The following is a 20,314-nucleotide window of genomic DNA, read 5'->3' as shown; positions in this document are numbered from 1 at the left end:
AGAACTGAGAAACGAAATAGCAGAGACACTTTGCCAAATATGTAACCTCTCCCTAAAAACTGGGGAGATCCCAGAGGACTGGAAAATAGCAAATGTCACGCCCATCTTTAAGAAGGGATCAAGGGGTGACCCGGGAAACTACAGGCCTGTGAGCTTGACCTCGGTTCCAGGAAAGATGATGGAAGCAATGGTAAAGGACACAATCTGCGAACACATAGAAAACAATGGACAACTGAAGGCGAGCCAGCATGGCTTCTGCAAGGGAAGATCATGCTTCACTAACTTGCTGTACTTCTTTGAGGGAATAAACAGCCAGATGGATAAGGGGGAATCCATAGACATCATTTACCTTGACTTCCAAAAAGCCTTCGACAAGGTAGAAACATAGAAAGATGACGGCAGAAAAGGGCTATAGCCCATCAAGTCTGCCCACTCTACTGTCCCACCCCATTAAGTCAGAGTGCTGCTTGACCCACGTAGAGATCCCACGTGGATGTCCCATTTATTCTTAAAGTCGAGCACGCTAGTGGCCTTGATCACCTGCACCGGTAGTTTGTTCCAGTGATCCACCACCCTTTCTGTAAAGAAATACTTCCTGGTGTCACCACCAAATCTCCCTCATCTGAGTTTGAGCGGGTGCCCCCTTGTGACTGAAGGTCCCTTAGGAAAGAATATGTCGTTTTCCACCTCGACACGACCTGTGACGTACTTAAATGTCTCAATCATGTCACCCCTCTCCCTGCGCTCCTCTAGAGAGTAGAGCTGCAACTTGCCCAGTCTTTCCTCGTATGAGAGACCCTTGAGTCCGGAGACCATCCTAGTGGCCATTCGCTGGACTGACTCAGCTTTACGGTAATGTGGCCTCCAGAATTGCACACAGTACTCCAGATGAGGTCTCACCATGGTTCTGTACAGTGGCATTATGACTTCAGCTGACGAAGCTTCTATTGATACATCCCATCAGTCGCCTTGCCTTGGATGAGGCCTTCTCTACCTGTTTGGCAGCCTTCATGTCTGCACTGATGATTACTCCCAAGTCCCGTTCTTCTGAAGTCATAGCTAGTGTTTCTCCATTCAAGGTGTATGTTCTGCATGGATTTCTGCTGCCGAGATGCATCACCTTACACTTCTTTGCGTTGAAGCCTAGCTGCCATGTCGAGGACCAGTTTTCCAACTTGATCAGATCCTGCGTCATACCATCCGTGAGATCGCTTTCACCTACTATATTACACAGTTTGGCGTCGTCGGCAAACAGCGCTACTTTTCCCTGAAGCCCTCGGGTCAAGTCCCTTATAAATATGTTAAAAGGGGATGGTCCCAGGACTGAGCCCTGTGGCACTCCGCTAGTCACCTCCGATGTCTTAGAGAGGGTGCCATTGACCACCACCCTCTGAAGTCTTCCACTCAGCCAATCATTGACCCTAACCCCATCTTCTCACCTAACCCCATCGATTTCATCTTGTTTAATAGTCTACGGTGTGGGACACTGTCAAACGCTTTACTGAAATCCAAGTACACTATGTCCAGAGACTCTCCCGAGTCTAGCTTTCCTGTCACCCAGTCAAAGAAGCTGATAAGATTGGATTGGCATGACCTGACCCTAGTGAATCCATGTTGACAGGGATCCCTCAGATTCCTCTCATCCAATATCGTGTCTAATTTCCCTTTAAGTAGAGTTTCCATGAGTTTACACACTATTGATGTGAGACTTACTGGTCTGTAATTTGCAGCCTCCGCTCTGCAACCCTTTTTGTGCAGAGGAACAACGATGGCAGTTTTCCAGTCCAGGGGGACTCTCCCCGTACTTAGGGAGAGATTGAAGAGCATGGCTAACGGTTCCGCCAAGACATCGCATAGCTCTCTGAGCACTCTTGGGTGCAGATTGTACCTCACGAACGGCTACTTAAAAAGCTGTGGAACCACGGGGTGCAAGGGGATATCTACCGATGGATCAAACACTGGTTGGCAGGCAGGAAACAGAGGGTTGGAGTAAAGAGCCAATACTCAGATTGGCAATGGGTTACGAGCGGAGTTCCACAGGGGTTGGTGCTGGGACCTCTACTGTTCAATATATTTATTAACGATCTGGAGACAGGGACAAAATGTGAGGTTATCAAATTTGCTGATGACACCAAACTCTGCAGCAGGGTTAGAAACACGGAAGACTGTGAAGACCTGCAAAGGGATCTAACGAGACTGGAAGACTGGGCAAAAAAGTGGCAAATGAGTTTTAACGTAGAGAAATGCAAGGTCATGCATGTAGGGAAAAAGAACCCAATGTTCAGCTACAAAATGGGGGGAACACTGCTAGGGGTAAGTAACCTTGAAAGGGACCTGGGGGTGATGGTCGACACATCACTGAAACCATCGGCGCAATGTGCGATAGCCTCAAAGAAAGCAAACAGAATGCTGGGCATCATCAAAAAGGGTATCACAACCAGGACGAAGGAAGTCATCATGCCGCTGTATCGCGCAATGGTGCGCCTGCACCTGGAGTACTGTGTTCAATACTGGTCGCCGTACCTCAAGAAGGACATGGCGATACTCGAGGGAGTGCAGAGGAGGGCGACTAAACTGATAAAAGGTATGGAAAATTTTTCATAAGCTGACAGGTTAAAAATGCTGGGGCTGTTCTCCCTGGAGAAGAGGAGACTTAGAGGGGATATGATAGAAACCTTCAAAATCCTTAAGGGCATAGAGAAAGTGAATAAGGACAGATTCTTCAAACTGTGGGGAGCCACAAGCACTAGGGATCACTCGGAGAAATTGAAAGGGGACAGGTTTAGAACAAATGCTAGGAAGTTCTTTTTTACCCAGAGGGTGGTGGACACATGGAACGCGCTTCCGGAGAATGTGATAGGCTAGAACTCTGTACAGGGGTTCAAGGAGGGTTTGGATAGGTTCCTGGAGGATAAGGGGATAGAGGGGTACAAATAGAACTTGAGGTAGGTTATAGAAGTGGTCAGAAACCACTTCACAGGTTGTGGACCTGATGGGCCGCCGCGGGAGCGGACCGCTGGGCGAGATGGACCTCGGTCTGACCCAGTGGAGGCAACTTCTTATGTTCTTATGAGCCTTAGGCCCCTCCCTGGTGCATCCCAGGATGTGCCGGGGAGAGGAAGGCTTGCCATTTTGAAGTGGCGAGCCTGCTGGCAGGAGCGAGTAGGCATCCCTCTGGCTGACCTTTGGGAGCAAGGTATTGGGGGGGGGGGGGGGGTTGTTGGAGGGAGTAGGCATGCCTCTTCCAGCCTGGGGAGTGTCTGGGGGGGGAAGGGAGTGGACATTTTTATCCCAATAATTGTATTGCTCTGAAACTTAATCTACATTTTGAAAATGACTGCCACTCATTCAAGTTTCAAGTTTATTAGGATTTTATATACTGCCTATCAAGGTTATCTAAGCGGTTTTACAATCAGGTACTTAAGCATTTTCCCTCTCTGTCCCGGTGGGCTCACAATCTAGCTAATGTACCTGGGGCTAAGGAGGACTGAGTGACTTGCCACAAGGAGTCACAAGGAGTAGCGCAGAGTTTGAACCCAAAACCCCAGGGTGCTGAGGCTGTAGATCCAACCACTGCGCCACACACTCCTCCACAATTAATGACGCTTGTGAGTCATTAATCCAGCATAGATAAAGAGGTATTCAACAACTAACTAGCAGGAAGTGGAGTGTTGAGTCTGATAAAAAAAAAGTTCCTTCAATTCAGGCCAGGCTACAATATTACTGATGTCTTTTGACTGGGTCTGCGGGTATTGATCAAGGGAACCTGTCTGAAATTCTCGGTTATGATTCTGTAGTACAATAGGAAATTGGTACATGCTGATGACTCAGATTTATTTTGCTAGATGACTATGATATGAAATCAATTAAATATGTTTAGCATCAGTGCACTTAAAGTACTTTGGTTTTCTTGAGTTTTCTAATTACTCTCAGGCACAATTTTCAACAGGCATCTGTATATAATTAAAGCAGTGATTTTCAACAGGCATGTATATAAAAAAGCAGTGTTTTTACTAGGGCTGAATAATTAATGTGTTAATAATGCAATTAACGCATTAATTGTTTAACAAGCATTAAAATTTTTGATGCATTACCACAGTCCAACCTGGTCTGGCCTACTTTAGGGCTAGATTCAAGAACCTGCCTGATCGGGTCCAATCCGGGCACGACCAATGAATTCCCTAAACTCTAATATGCAGATGGGGGGAATCAGAGGAACGCCCCGACTGCCTGCCCGGATCGCTCTATAGCGATCGCAGCACATGCGCTGGACCTCTGGGTCAGCCTGCAGAGAAAAAAATGTCCAGCACAGGGCAGACTCGGATAGGAAAACCCAAAATCTCTGAGGCACATGCAAGTTCACTTCATTTACTAGGCAGCCCCATGCTGTAGGGACTGGGATAGGGAGCACTCCTTTCGCAGCTCCCTCGCGTTCTTTTTTTTCTTTTTTTTAACTTATTTATTTTTCTTTTGGAGTCCATGATTTTAACCTGCTTAAGCCTGCGGGTTAAAACCACGGGCTAGCACTGCAGGGAAGGGTGGGAGAGTCGGGGCAGGCAGATCAGGGCAGCAGGAGGCGTTCAGGGTAGGCAGATCAGGGCAGCGGGAGGCGTTCAGGCAGGAGAAGAGCATCGGGTTGGCAGGCAGGAGAGATGCAGGGCGTGCAGAGAGCAGGGCTTCGGAGAGTAGGAAAGACATTTTCGACTGGTCCCCAGCAGTTGCTTCTTGGGATGATTTGGTTGGTGAATCGCGTCCCTGTCTACTTTGCATGCGTTTCTCCTCATTTGCATGCACGGATTCGAAGCGGATCACAGGAGATTTTAGTGAATGGGGCCCGAGGGAAATCTGGTCGCAAAGGAGTCGCAAACCGATCGGTACACGATCGATTTGCTTTGTGAATCTAGCTCTTAGTCCATAGGATTCTCAATGGACAGTTGTGGCCTGTCTTCCTTCCCTATCATTTCTGGTGCACCTCCAACATTTGAGGAGGTTCAGCCATTTGTCACCACTGCCTCTCACCATCTTCACCATTACTGGAAAATGCCACTGCTTTTTCTGCTCCCCCCCCCCCCCCCAGTAAAGTCGCTACTCCCAGGGAGAGCTACCACTGCTGACTCTGCCCACCCCCTGTAAGAGCAGTCACTGACGCTGCTACACCACTGCCTTCCCTTTGAGAATTGCCGTTGTCTGCCACTGTCATCACCCTCTAACCTTTCATAGCCTGCCAGGAGTGAAGCACTGCTGGCAGGCTAGCCAGCTTCAGTCTCTCATGGTCTCTTCAATCCTTGCTACACTGGAACAGTAGCTGTAACTTTTTGTTCCAGTGTAGCAGAGACTGAAGATTCTGTGAGAGGCTTTGGAGCCAGCTAGCCTGCTAGCAGGGCTCTGATTTAATTGCTAACACTGCCGGCAGGTTATGAAAGGTTAGAGGGAAGAAAGGAAGGAGAGAGAGCGAGGTGACCCAACCCGACCATACCACAACACATGGGGAGGGAGGGAAAAAGGGATGACTCGACCATGGAGGGAGGAAGAGTGAGTGTAGGATCACAGGAAGACTTGCTGTGAGAAAGAGGTGTGGATGGGGGGGAGTAGGGTGATTGAGAGGGCCAGATTCTGGAAGTAGGGATTGAGAAAACAGGAGAGTTGATGACAGAGGAGGGAAGGAGAGAAATAGCACAGAGTGGAGGGGAAAGAAAAGATAGGAGAGGGAGATGATGGTGCCTGTGAATGGCAGGGAAGAGAAAGAAGGGATTGAAACTAGACCGATTTGAAAAGGAGGAAGAAAAATGGAAGAAAAGTTGATCATGAAAGATGGATATAGGAAGAAAAGAGGAGGAAAGGAAGATTGAATAAGAGCACAGGGAAGTAGAGCCAGAGATGTGGAATGAGATGATTAGAAAGATAAAATCATCAAAGGTAAGATTTTATTTTTAATTTGTTACGGGGGGACAATGGGATTTGATATGTTGCCTTTCTAGGAGACGGTTTATGTATTTAAAAAATTTATATACCTCTTACAATTCTAAGCAGTTTACAGTCAACATACAAAGTATTTAAAACAATACATCTTATATCTAATAAAAACTTCTGTCACCCACATTGCTGACCATATTCCTACTTATTCACAGAATCTCATAGATAAAACACTATGGAGCTCATAATTGAAACGTAAACACATCTAAAAACCCACCCAAGTTGGCACTTGGTCGTCCAAGTGCTAATAATCAAACCTAATTTTTGGACGCATCCAGGGACTTTTTAGGTCTCTGAATGCTACTGTTTGCCCAGAGCTAAAAAGGCGTATCTGGAGGAGTAGTTAGAGCGGGATGTGGGCCGACCTAGACTTAGTCATCCTGCAGGGATAATCAAAGGTTTTACGAGACTTCCTGGATGGAACTTACACGTTGTGACTTAGACGGTGTAGATAAATTCTTGGGTGGGCTACATCAATTAGAACTGAAATTTCAGTGCCCTGTTTAATGGTTTCAATAATGAAATTAGTATTGATTTTGTTCATTTTACTTGGCAGGTTCTGTCCTTTTTCGGCTTTGAAAGGCTCTGCTGCCCAGATTCAGTCTCTGAATCATGCTCAGTAAATTCGCAGGTAAGAAATCATGCAGTGGTGTGCAAACAAAGTCCATATATCTGTATCTCTAAGGGAAGGGCTGGTTAGAGCCACTGAGAGCTGGGGTCCTTTGACATCACTTTTCCTGGACACTGGGGCCCAGATTCTATAAACGGCGTCCCGATTGTAGGCAGTAGTAGTAGTCCTACCGCTGTCTAACCAGCCAATCAGGACACATGTTTCTAGAAAAAGGCTCCCTTGGCAGGCCTGGAAGTAGCCTTAGCCTGACCTAGGTGGCTGTATACGTCTCCCTAGGCCAGCAGGAGACGCGTACAATGTAGGCCAGCAAAATGCTGGCCTACATTGTAAGTAGACCCAGCCACTGAGCTTATCGCGGCAAGGGATCTCCGCCAATCCCCCCACCCCCTTGAACGAAAGTGGCAGGAGAGATGCCCAGTCCCTCCTGCCTGGAACCCTCCCCCAAACGAAAGCAGCAAGAGGGATACCCAATCCCTCCTGCCCAGAACACCCTCACACCCCCTTGAATGAAAGTAGCAGGAGGGATGACTAATCCCTCCTGCCGGAACCCCCCTCTGTAGATCGCTGGCAGGAGGGTGCGCAATCCCTCCTGCTGGAAACACCCCCCTCTGTAGATCACTTGCAGGATGGTGCATAGTCCCTCCTGCCGGAACCCCTCCCATAGATAGCGTGGCCTGTCACCCCCACTAGAACCCGTCCTAAACCCCCACCCTTCCCAGACCCCCTCTAACCTGTAAGGATGGCTGTTTGGATGGGTCTTCTGTAAGGCTGGAAAGCCCACCTCCTTTGGAATGAGGAGGGCCTGCCCCTTCCCTGAGCATTGTGGGATGCACTGGGGAGGGGCCTAAGGCCTGATCGCCCCAGGCACCTAAGGCCCCTCTCATGGGTGGGGCCTTAGCCATCTGGACCAACCGGAATATTAGGTTGGCCCGTTCCTAAGGACCTTCCCATGGATGGGGCCTTAGGCATATGGGCCAACCTAAAATTCCAGTTGGCTCAGGTGCAAAAGGCCCCACCCATTAGAGGGGCCTTAGGTGCCTGAGCCAATCAGACATTAGGCCCCTCCCTGGCTCATTAAACAGTGCACCGGGAAGGGGCACGCCCTCCTCATTCCGATAGAGGCGGGCCTGACGGATGGAGAGAAGACCCGGCCAGCCATCCTTACAGGTTAATCCGGGGAGGGGGGGTTAGGAGAGGTTCTAGTGGTGGTAGGTTATGCACTATCTATGGGGGAGGGGTGTTTCCGGCAGGAGGGATTGGGCACCCTCCTGCAGGCAATCTACGGGGGGGGGGGGGTTTCTGGCAGGAGGGATTTGGCATCCCTCCTGCCACATTCGTTCGTGGGGGGGGGGGGTTCTGGTGAGGAGGGACTGAGCATCCCTCCTGCCATATTTGTTCGGGGGGGGGGTGGACTGGCAGCTGCTAAACTTTAGCGGCCGCGTCTACAACAACCTGATTGTCTAACCGGCGTCTGTAACTTGGACGTCGGTTAGAGAATCGGGTTTACTTTACACAGCCTTAGGCCTGATTCTGTATAGGACGCCTGTCTGATTCTGAGACTGGGTATCCTATACAGAATCCATGCCTGGGTGGATAATTCTATAAGGAGCTGCCTAGTTTTAAGAAGAAGGAAGGTATGTAAATGGGAGTATTCTAATCATTAAAAAGCATAAGTGGCTTCTACCATCCTGTGGTAGATTGCATGTCTTGTTTTGATGGTGTATGTTTGGCTAGTGAGCATGCACATGATTGGAGATGAACATGAGTGAGCACACAAATAAGAACACAAGGAGGAATCTGTGGTCTGCTATTGAGATAGCAGACCACGGACTCTTTGGGATCTTGTCAGCTACTTGTGACCTGGATTGACAACTATTGGAAACAGGATACTGGGCTTGATTGCCCTTCAGTCTGTCCCAGTAAGGCAACTCTTAGGTTCTTGAGGCAATGGGGGAAACCACCATTTTGCCCTGGGATCAGTAGCATGGAATCTTGCTGTTATTTGGGTTTCTGCCAGGTACTTGTGACCTAGATTGACCACTGGTAGAAACAGGGTACTGAGCTAGATGGACTATTGGTCTGACCCACTATGGCTATTTTTTTATATTAAGTTCTAAAAATACTGGGTCAGACCAATGGTCCATCTATCCCAGTATTCTGTTTCCACAGTGGCCAATCCAGATCACAAGACCCTGGCAGAAACCCAAATAGTTGCAACATTCTGTGTTACTGATCTCTGGGCAAGCACATAAATTATAGAATCCTATTATTTTACGTGTGTTCAGGCTAACATCTAGTCTCAGGTATTTTACATGAGCTGTAGGGCTGGTATAAATAATTATACCTTAAAGTAAGTATGTTTTCTACCACTTTTGCTGGTATTAAGTAAAAAAAAAAGAAGCAAAATTTTCTTTACAGAATTGACTTGAAATAGGCACCTGTTTACACTGTTTTGCTAGGCTCCCTGTTACAAAATTATCCTCACAATGTCCATTTTGCTGACACAAAAATCTTTATGGTTACAAGAGGCAAACTGGAAAAAAAAATCAAATCTGGCTGAAAACTAAAATTGGGGAAAATTTTACATCTATCTTAGCCAATGAAAGTAGAGCTGTTTGATACGCCATGATATGTAAAACAGCGTAGAAGACTTGACAGAACACTTCCATAACCATGCATCCTCTTGCTGCCTGTGTTGGTGTCGGCTCTCTCTGATGTCACTTCTAGGTTCCCATACTTAGGAAGTGATGTCAGAGGGAGAACCGATACTGAAGCGGACAACAAATTTGTGATGCTGCTCATGCCAGGAAAATTAAAGAGGTACAGGGGAAGGGAGCGGGCATGTGCATATGTCGGAGGGGGTCAGGAAGGATCTGGGGGAGGGCAGAGAAGAAGGAAAGAAAGGGGATGAGTCTCGGCAAGCTCTCCATTACATCTTGGATTTTGGCACCAAGTAGACAGCATACCTCTCGTGACATCATGTCTGGTCTGCATATGTATCCCTCAGAAGGGAATTGCCAACTACCACTACCTTACGCCTCCTAGTGGTCACGGATCCAGTAATATTTGGGATCTCAAGCTTTGAATATTAAAAAACATAAAAATAGCCTTACTGTGTCAGACCAATGGTCTATCAAGCCAAGTAGCACGTTCTCACGGTAGCCAATCCAGGTCCCTAGTACCTGGCCAAAACCCAAGGAGTAGCAATATTTCATGTTAGCAATCCAGAGCAAGCAATGGCTTCCCCATGTCTTTCTCAATAACAGACTGGGCTTTCTACTGCTGCACCAGTCCCCCCCTGTCAGGACAGGTTAGCCTGGCCACCCTATTCTGCTGCATCAGTCCCCCTGTCAGCTCTGGCCTTCAGGGCTTACCGGGAACTAGGCCAGAGACCAGCATTCCTCCTCCAGTTTAGGAGGTGAAGAACATGTGCATGACAAAAGAGCAGGACTTGGGTGTGATTATATGTGATGATCTTAAGGTGGCCAAACAGGTTGAAAAGGTGACAGCGAAAGCTAGAAGAATGCTAGGTTGCATAGGGAGAGAGATGGCCATTAGAAAAAAGGAGGTATTGATGCCCCTTTATAAGACCTTGGTCCTTCCTCTCCTTGGGATGCTCTCATCTCCTCCACTTCCAGATCAGCATACCGGTTCATTAAGGGCGGGTCACAGTACCAATCATGCAGTGTTCAGTAATTTAGTGTCCAGCTGCCTTCCCTCAGCACAGCCTCTTCCCCACTGCTAGAAATCTTGGCACCTCATGAATCATTTCATCGATGTACCTCTCATTCTCACGGATGTTCTACATTGGGACATAGATTGAATTGGTAGTAATCTTTTAGAGTTTGGTGTGTTATGTTGAGATCAGATGGGATTGGGAAGGGCTGAAAAAGTAGACACATCCAATAGTGTGAATAACATGAGGAAGGACCTAGTGAAGCTTGAAGAATGGTCTAAAATTTGGCAGCTATGATTTAATGCTAAGAAATGTAAAGTCATGCATTTGGGCTTCAAATATCCAAGGAATGGTACAGTTTAGGGGGTGAAGAACTTTTGTGCATGAAAAAGGAGCAGGACTTGGGTGTGATAGTATGTGATGTTCTTAAGGTGGACAAACAGGTTGAAAAGGTGACGATGAAAGCTAGACTGATGCTAGGGTACATAGGAAGAGTTATGGCCAGTAGGAAAAAGGAGGTATTGATGCCTTAGTATAAGACTCTGGCGTGACCTCATTTAGAATATTGTGGAGACCGCACCTTCAAAAAGATATAAACAGGATGAAGTCGATTCAGAGGAAGAGGAAGGGTACTAAAATGGTCAGTGGTCTTCGTCATAAGGTGTATGGGAACAGATGTAAAGATCTCAATATATATACTGTATACTTTAGAGGAAAGGTGGGAGAGGGGAGATATGATAGAAACATTTAAATACCTACAGGGCATAACTATGCATGAGGCGAATCTCTTGGAGTCTTGGAAGCTCAAAATGCGCTAGAGAGACAGAATTCCTGTGGGACCTAAGGCCCCCGGGCCTATTCTGATTGGCCCAGGCGCCTTAGGCCCCACCAGTAGGCGGAGCTTTGGGACGGATGGGCCAATCCGGCCTCATTCCGTCATTGGCTGCCTGCCGGACAGGCGAGTTTGACTCCCGTCTGTCCGGCCAACTACACAAAGGTACGGGGAAGGGGGATGGGGGTGTCGTGGGGGGTCGACCAGGGGGGTCGCGGGTCGGCTGGGGGGGCGGAGGTTCTTGGGGGGGGGGGGCGGTCGTTGGGGGGGGGGGGGTTTGCGTCGAGGGCAGGAGGGCCTGGGATCCCTCCTGCCCGTAATGTAGTGCGGGGTGGGGGTAGGAGGTCGCCGTGGCCAGGAGGGTTTGGGCTCCCTCCTGGCCCGAACAACTAGGGGGGGGTTGCCAGGGCCAGGAGGACTTGGGCTCCCTCCTGGCCCGATATTGTCGGGGAGTTGGGGAGTCGGCGGGGCAAGAGGGCTTGGGCTCCCTTTTGCCACGATTGTGTCGGGGAGTTGGGGGGGGCAAGAGGGCTTGAGCTCCCTCTTGCCCCGATCGTGTCGGGGGTGCCACGGTTGGCTGGGGCAAGAGGGCTTGAGCTCTCTCTTGCCCCGATCGTGTCGGGGGTGCCGCGGTTGGCTGGGGCAAGAGGGCTTGAGCTCCCTCTTGCCCCGATCGTGTCGGGTGTCGGGACCGCCAAGAGGAAGCAGCAGGACACCGGTAGGAGCTTCTACATGATGGGGGGGTCGGGAGGCTGTGGGGATGCGAGCGGTCCTTCAGGGTGGGGGTGCGGGTGGGGGTGCGGGTGCGTTGCAAGCGGTCCTTCGGGGTGGGGGTGCGAGCGGTCCTGCGGGGGGGGTGAATCGGACGTCGGGGGGGGAACTATGTAAAAATTAACGGGCTATAACGTGCAAGGGTATGCGCGGTACGTAAAAACCACGTTTTCTATGCGAGAAAATACGGTATATGCCTTATCATTGCCATGTATGTAACATCGCTGTAAATGTACAGTCTCTTTTTTTGTTAACCGCATTGAACTTCCATGGTATTGCAGTATACAAGAATAAAGTTATTATTATTATTGTTATTATTATTACATTAAGGTCCCAGACGACAAGTGGAGGTTTGAAAGGTGGTTTCACAATGAAAACTCCTTTCATGAATCTGGAGACCAAAGGATGAGCAGTAAGAGGTTTACCCTCAACTGGTGTGTGAAAAGCTGTAATAGGGCTGAGGTGGACTCTGGTAGATGTAGATTTGAGGCCCGAATCAGACAGATGAAGCAGATAATCCAACGAACAACAAAAGAAAATCCAACACAGTCTGCAGTAAGGGAAATAGCACAGGGGAAAACAAAAAAGAACTGCAGACAAGCGTACAAGGATGCAGGCTATATTTATTATACCAAGTAAATGAGTGCGGTTAATGTCACTACCTTTAAACAAACCAAAGGACCTGACACGGTCCATGTTTTGATTAACACGCCTTCATTAGGGGTCCTAACAAAATCAAAATAAAGATCACTAAGGATGTGCATATATATATAAATATATATATATATATATATATATATATATATACAGGTCACAAAAATGTGGAGTGACAAGTATATCATGCTTATATATGTGAAATAGATAATAAGCATGATAATAGATATGAAGTGTAAATCAAGACTACCAAAAAAGGGCAGGAGTTTGTTTGTAGCCCAGATAAGCGTTGCTAAAAACTCTTCCCTGACGCAGCGGGATGTAATTTGATCCCGCAAAACGTTGGCCCGTTGGACTGAGAGTAGCAAGCAACGGTCCTGAAGCATGAGCTAAGTACTTTAAGTTCTAAGAGTTCCAAAAGTTTGAATGGAAACAAAAAAATTTACAGCACAAATGCACTTTTGATACAGCACTTTAAAGCACTAGTACACTTTTTTGCACTAGTGCACTTTCTGTCGGCTCTGAGTTCCTGAAATGAACTGTGAGGTTTAAATAGTTCTAAGTATTATTGAATTATAAAGTTTTTTTTAAAGAATTAAGTATTTAAAATAATCTAGTTTATTATAAAGTAAATAGTAACCTAGTTAGGTACGTTTTAGTATAAATTAATTAAAGATTGAAGATTGAAAAGCCATTGAAGAAATAAAGATTAAGTTTAATGTTAGAATTAAGGTAGGGAGGATGAATTCAACCCAGTGATGATAATATGAGTAGGAGAAAAGAATTGTCTTTCTCTTTGAAAGAACCCTGAATGGGTGAAAACTCAATAATCTGAGACTTGTTCCCGTTTATATATAAAAAGAAAAAAATAGAGAAATAGAGAAAGAAAAAGAAAAAAGAAAAATAATTACCTTCAGTGTCATTTTGGCTTATATTGGTGGTTCTATATATTGTCATTTTTGTTAACGCCTTGCCTGATTTGACTTACACCGTCTTGGGAGATATCTAAGAAGAGCGGTGCCGGATTGTCCCTGATACCGGTTGTGTAACCAGAGGAATCGGCACCGATAAGGACTCTTGAAAAGTTGGTGCCATTGTCAGGGGCCCAGATCTGACTTGCACTGGCACTGGAGTAGCCGGTGTCGCCATGATGGGAAGGAGAAGTTGTAACTGCTCCCGTAACTCCTCATACACCAATTCTTTTATCTGCTGCTTAATGGAGTGCACTGGTACAGCTGGCTTTTTCGCCGGTACCTTCGGTGCGGCTCTGAGCTCTGGCGATGAGGAGGTCGATGTGGAGGCACTCACTGAAATCGGAGCCGAGCGTTTTTTGGGTCTCCTCGAGGTCGATAGGACTTGGCTCACTGCCGGTTTGACCTGAGGCCCAGAACGGGTGGGGGAAAGCTTCTGAACCGGTTTACCTACTGTGAGTTGCAACACCGGAGCTGACGGTGAAGGGTCCACACTCGGTGTCGTCTTGGTCAGTACGGTCTTAGTCGGCGCGGATGGTGTCGGTGATGAGCTGGGTTCCGTGTCCATTGTGGTGTCTTTGCTGAAGCAACCGTTTTTTGAGGGTGCGCTTCTGAAGGGACAAGCAGCGGGAGCAAGAGTCAGCGCAGTGCTCGGGTCCCAGACATTGCAAACACCAATGGTGAGGGTCGGTTAATGAAATGACCCGAACACAGCGACTGCACTTTTAGAAACCTGTCGGCAGGCATGACATGGACGGGAAGACTGCCATTGACAAATCGAACTCTATGGCTAGAAGGGTCCATAAGGCCCAAGAGGGCCAAAGCCCGCAACAGAAAAAAAAAAAATATATACTTTTTTTTTTCCAAGAAAAATAACAAGAAATTAAAACAAAAAAATTTACAAACCGCGAAGGCAGGAAGGCAAGCGAAGAGAAATAAGTTCAACCAAAGTTGAAGCGCGTCTTACTAGCTCCGTGGAAACTAGAAAACTGAGGGACCACGTGCCCTACGTCGGGCGGGAAAGCACTCGCGCATGCGCGGTTCGGGCTATCGCAAACTTTCTAAAGTCTTAAAGTGGCGATGCACTTTTAAATTGGTCCATACTGGGGCTCCGTCAGTGACGTCACCCATATGTGAGAATATGCTGCCTGCTTGTCCTGGGATAACAAAGGCTTTATTGTTCACATACTTCCAAGTATATATGGACTGGTGTATTGGCTTTTTTATTTCTTGAGAGATTTAGAGAAAAGTATGTGATAGTGGAGCATATATCGCTGTGTGCCACCAGATGGATTGTTGGGTTGCTAAGGAAACCAGCTTCTGCTGTAGATGAAGTGGCAGCTGAGCTTTCTCGGGTACATCAAAAAACCACCCTTGCTGCTGCTGTATTTTAACCCTTGTAGGACTGCACTGATATAAACAAAATGATTTTTTTTAAAACCTGATTTTCTATTCTGCATGACATGGCTGATAAAAAAAAAAACCTAACAACACATTTACTGACTTTATGGATTTCTTCACTTCCAGATAGGGGTGAAGTCTTTGCTAGAATAATTGAATTAGGCTTTTTTTGCCGGAATCAGTGTCTTACCCATTGTTCTCCCATCCCATTCCTTTGAAATGTAAGGTAACTAGGGGAAGAAAATTATATTGGGATAGGGAAGTTGAACTATTTCATTTAGCAAGGCCTTTTTTCATAGGGTTCTTCTCCCTTTGATTTGAAAACTAGGAGCCTAGAATTGGGCACATAAGTGGGTGATGTCATCAAAAAGAGCCAGCGCAGAACATATTTCCAAAGTTGTCAAAATGCCTGTACTGCAATCTTCTCAGTCCCGTCTGTTTTTTTTCCTGCTGTGCTGAACAAGATTTCCATTTACTTAGGGTTACCAAGTTCGTGTTAATGTACAGCGTTTCATGCGTCTGGTAGCACTATATAAATGATAAGTAGTAGTAATAGTAGTGAAGACAAACAGAGGGCACATGACCCTACCCCTTGAATTCAGACATAGTAACATAGTAGATGACGGCAGATAAAGACCCGAATGGTCCATCCAGTCTGCCCAACCTGATTCAATTTAAATTTTTAAATTTTTTCTTCTTAGCTATTTCTGGGCAAGAATCCAAAGCTTTACCCTGTACTGTGCTTGGGTTCCAACTGCCGAAATCTCTGTTAAGACTTACTCCAGCCCATCTACACCCTCCCAGCCATTGAAGCCCTCCCCAGCCCATCCTCCACCAAACGGCCATATACAGACACAGACCGTGCAAGTCTGCCCAGTACTGGCCTTAGTTCAATATTTAATATTATTTTCTGATTCTAAATCTTCTGTGTTCATCCCATGCTTCTTTGAACTCAGTCACAGTTTTACTCTCCACCACCTCTCTCGGGAGCGCATTCCAGGCATCCACCACCCTCTCCGTAAAGTAGAATTTCCTAACATTGCCCCTGAATCTACCACCCCTCAACCTCAAATTATGTCCTCTGGTTTTACACAGTCTTTGTCTCCACCACCTCTATTGGGAGCCTGTTCCACGCATCTACCACCCTTTCTTTAAAAAAGTATTTCCTTAGATTACTCCTGAGCCTATCGCCTCTTAACTTCCTTAACTGAAAGATACATAAACATAAAATTATTACTGGTATTTTTAGATGATCTGTAAAAATTAAATTGGGAGATTAGATAACCCGGAGCAAAACCAAAAAAAAAAAAAAAAAAAGCTTTAAAGCAAAGACAGCCAAACTTAAAAAGAATACGTGCCTCGAAAGGCAACCAATTCAATTGTTGATAATAAAGATTGATATGATCATATTTCTTTAAACCAAAAATTAGGCGCACTGCCGAATTTTGTATTAATCGGATACGTCATAGATTTTTCTTAAAGGATGCAAGATGGATGATATTACAATAGTCGAGGACAGACAGAATCAAAGACAGTACCAAGAGTCTAAAAGAAACAAAATCAAGTATCTTTTGATGGTTCTAAGTTTCCAGAGGATCATAAAACATTTTTTTTATCATAAAATCTGTATGATCCTCGAACGCTAGCTGTCGGTCTAATGTAACCCCTAAGATCCTAATTGAAGAAACAAATTCAAAAGTTTGATTGTTAATTAAAATGTGCCCTCTTATTCTGGAGCTTCCTTTCAACTGAAAGAGACTCACTTCATGCCATGTACTTATTTAAAATCTCTATCATATCTCCCCTTTCCTCCAAAGTATACAGATTGAGATCTTTAAGTCTGTTCCCATATGCCTTTTAAGAACATAAAAATTGCCGCTGCTGGGTCAGACCAGTGGTCTGTTGTGCCCAGCAATCCGCTCCCGCGGCGGCCCTTAGGTCAAAGACCAGTACTCTAACTGAGTCTAGTCTTATCTGCGTATGTTCTGGTTCAGCAAGAACTTGTCTAACTTTGTCTTGAATCCCTGGAGGGTGTTTTCCCCTATAACAGCCTCCGGAAGAGCGTTCCAGATTTCTACCACTCTCTGGGTGAAGAAGAACTTCCTTACATTTGTACGGAATCTATCCCCTTTTAGTAGCCTTCCTCTGAATCGACTCCTTTCTGTTTATATCTTTTTGTAGGTGCGGTCTCCAGAATTGTACACAATATTCTAAATGAGGTCTCACCAGAGTCTTATATAGGGGCATCAATACCTCTTATTTTTCTTCTGGCCTTATCTCTCCCTATGCACCCTAGCATCCTTCTAGCTTTCGCAGTCACCTTTTTGAACTGTTTGGCCACCTTAAGATCATCACATACTATTAATCCCAAGTCCCGCTCTTCTTTTGTGCACAAAACTGTAGTGTTCTTTTGGGGTTTTGCAGCCCAAATGCATGACCTTATATTTCTTAGCATTAAATCTTAGCTGTCAAATTTCAGACCATTCTTTGTGTCGCTAGGTCTTTCCATATGTTATTCATACCATTAGCTTAACATACGAAACACTCAAAAAGATCAACCCACCTAAATTCTGGAACAAAGTAGACACCATGATACAAGATGGAAACCCCAAGAACTTCATTAACCACTGGTACACCCTAAGCACATCCATCCTCGAAGACATGACATCAGTAATCATCAGTGCTGACATGAAAGCAGCCACTCAAGTGGAGAAGGCTTCATCTAAAGCACGGCAGATGATAGGTTGTATCAAGAGAAGCTTCGTCAACAGGAAGCCTGAAGTCATGATGCCATTGTACAGAGCCATGGTGAGACCTCATCTGGAATACTGTGTGCAATTCTGGAGGCCACATTACCGTAAGGATGTGCTCAGAGTTGAATCGGTTCAGCGGATGGCCACCAGGATGGTCTCGGGGCTAAAGGGTCTCCCGTATGAAGAAAGACTGAGCAAATTGCAGCTCTACACTCTCGAAGAGCGTAGGGAGAGGGGAGACATGATTGAGACATTTAAGTACATCACAGGACGGGTCGAGGTGGAAGATGATATCTTTCTTCTCAAGGGACCCTCGACCACAAGAGGACATCCGCTCAAACTCAGGAGAGGGAAGTTTCGTGGAGACGCCAGGAAGTACTTCTTCACGGAGAGAGTGATTGAGCATTGGAACAAGCTTTCAGTGCAGGTGGTCGAGGCGCGCAGCATCCCAGACTTCAAGAACAAATGGGATACCTATGTGGGATCCCTACGAGGGTCATGCCAAGGGATAGGGTCACTAGGGTATGGACTTGAATGAGCGGGTCAGTAGAGTGACAGTATAATTACAATTATACTTAGGGGGTCAGTAGACTTAAGAGGGTGGGTAAATAGTGTGGGCAGACTTGATGGGCTGTAGCCCTTATCTGCCGTCATCTTTCTATGTTTCTATGACACAACCGCAGAAAAAGACCAGAATCTGCAGACATTCAGATAAATGGTTTGAAAAACGAGCTACTGCAACTCAAACGACAGTGCAGATGGCTTGAAAGAGATTGGAGAAAAACAACCGAGAACACACAAAAACAACCTGGAGAACACTGAACAAACAATGCAAACAAAAGAAAAAAGAAAGGCATACTATACCACTCAGATAGGCCTAGAAATCCAAGACACCAAAAAACTTTTCAAACTACTAAAGGAACTCACAGACACCAAACCCTACCTGGCCACCAAAACCGCCCTGCCCCCCCCTCCCCCCAGCCAATCAATTGGCTGAATTCTTCAGAAACAAATATCAACAGACAGAAACACCTTCACCGAGACCCCAAACTACCTCGATGAAATCTCGATACCACCTATAGAAAACAAGACCTACGCAGCAGACAGAAACTGGTCAGACTTCCCAGACACACAATGGCACGACCTAGACAAACTGTACAAAAAATACAATTATGTAGCCTGCGACCTCAGCCACTGTCCCCCATACCTGTTAAAAGCCGCCAGCTCTAGATTCCACACCCACCCTCATGCAGTGGATTAGTTACATGCTCACAGAACTATGACTACTTTACCTCAGCTTTCCAAGACTCACACTGGCTCCCAGTACAAGCACGTATACAAACAAATTCTACTGCACCCTATTCAAAGCCCTAAATGAAAATGGACCAAGCTATTTCAACCACTACCCTAACCCTAACCATCACCTAATCATATCAAGGAGAACTCAAGCACACCTTACACCCCCCCCCCCAATCAAAGGCATGCAAAGCAAAAAAATATATGACGGTCTACTAGCCACCAGAGCAGCAAAAATAGTCCGCCACCTCTCAAATCTGCTGACCACGATGCCCAACTACAAAACATTCAGGAAAGAACTGAAAACCATACTATTCAAGAAATTTGTCAAATGATCTAAACAAACCGTATTGACCCTTTCCAGATCCCGACACATACTGTACTATAGCTATCAACCTTGTAATCTCCCTGGGAATGTCCAGGTTAATTTCTTGATGTAAACCACCTAGAACTGAAAGGTATAGGCGGAATAGAAGACACCAATGTAATGTAATGTAACAAACAGGATAAATAAGGGTTAGGGAATTTCTCAAAGAGGGAATGATAAAACAGACATGGACCAATCACAGGCCTTTCCCCGGGCCTACTTAATAATAATAATAATAATTTATTTCTTATATACCGCCAAAGCCATAGAAGTTCGAGGCGGTCCTGCTGGTCCAGTGGTGAGCCAGGGCAAGAGCGATCCTCCTATGCTCCTGCCCCATGCAGTCTCACTACTCAAAATGGCTGACGAGTTCCCACAGTAACCTTGTGAGACTGCCGTGAATTTAGTTTATATTCAAATTGACTCTTTCCCCCCAAAAAAGGTTATCTCAGTTTATATTTGGATGGGTTTATATTCGAGTATATACAATAAGTGCCTTGACAGCCTAGGTTCCCTATTATAAAATTACCTGGTGACTTGCTTATTGTGAAAACTGGTTCCCAAATCCCAACTGAGTTCTCTGCTTTGAGTGGTGAAAGAGCTAGCATCTAGTGATTTCCTTATTCGTAATAAGCGAAAGAGACACAAATAGTTACTTTTTTTTTCTGTACTATCAACTGAAGACATCCCCTTTTGTTAAATGGAAATGAATGCGCTATGTTTATGAAACAACCAAGAGAGATCAAACTTTGTGACTTGTCAGATGTGATATGACTGTGCATTGCTCTGCCAGATAACTTCAGCATGTCACAGCTAGGCTGAACAATAAAAGAAAATGGTTTTGGGTTTTTTTTTTAAAATCCAGTATCTTAATGTTTTCGTTATTTCAGATCATTTTAGAAATATGACAGCACACCCCAGAGAGTGCACTTTCCCAGCTGCTTTGACTTTTGACATCTTGATTTGTAGTATTCCCAAGGCATGTATTT

At 45.9% G+C, this 20,314-nt stretch overlaps 1 protein-coding gene across 1 annotated transcript in view; it reads left to right on the top strand.

Moving 5' to 3' along the window:
- The window catches only part of GPR63 (G protein-coupled receptor 63), a 76,116-nt gene that overhangs the window by 46,555 nt on the left and 9,247 nt on the right, over positions 1–20,314 (top strand). The window contains exon 2 of the mRNA XM_033939644.1: positions 6,530–6,604. The gene's annotated coding sequence lies outside the window, so the exon portion shown is untranslated. The remainder of the gene's footprint in view (positions 1–6,529; positions 6,605–20,314) is intronic.

The sequence above is a fragment of the Geotrypetes seraphini genome, chromosome 3 (assembly GCF_902459505.1).
Source record: "Geotrypetes seraphini chromosome 3, aGeoSer1.1, whole genome shotgun sequence".
Classification (NCBI taxonomy): domain Eukaryota; kingdom Metazoa; phylum Chordata; class Amphibia; order Gymnophiona; family Dermophiidae; genus Geotrypetes; species Geotrypetes seraphini.
The sequence above is the reverse complement of the archived record's forward strand: the minus strand, read 5'-3'. Positions and strand labels throughout refer to the sequence as shown.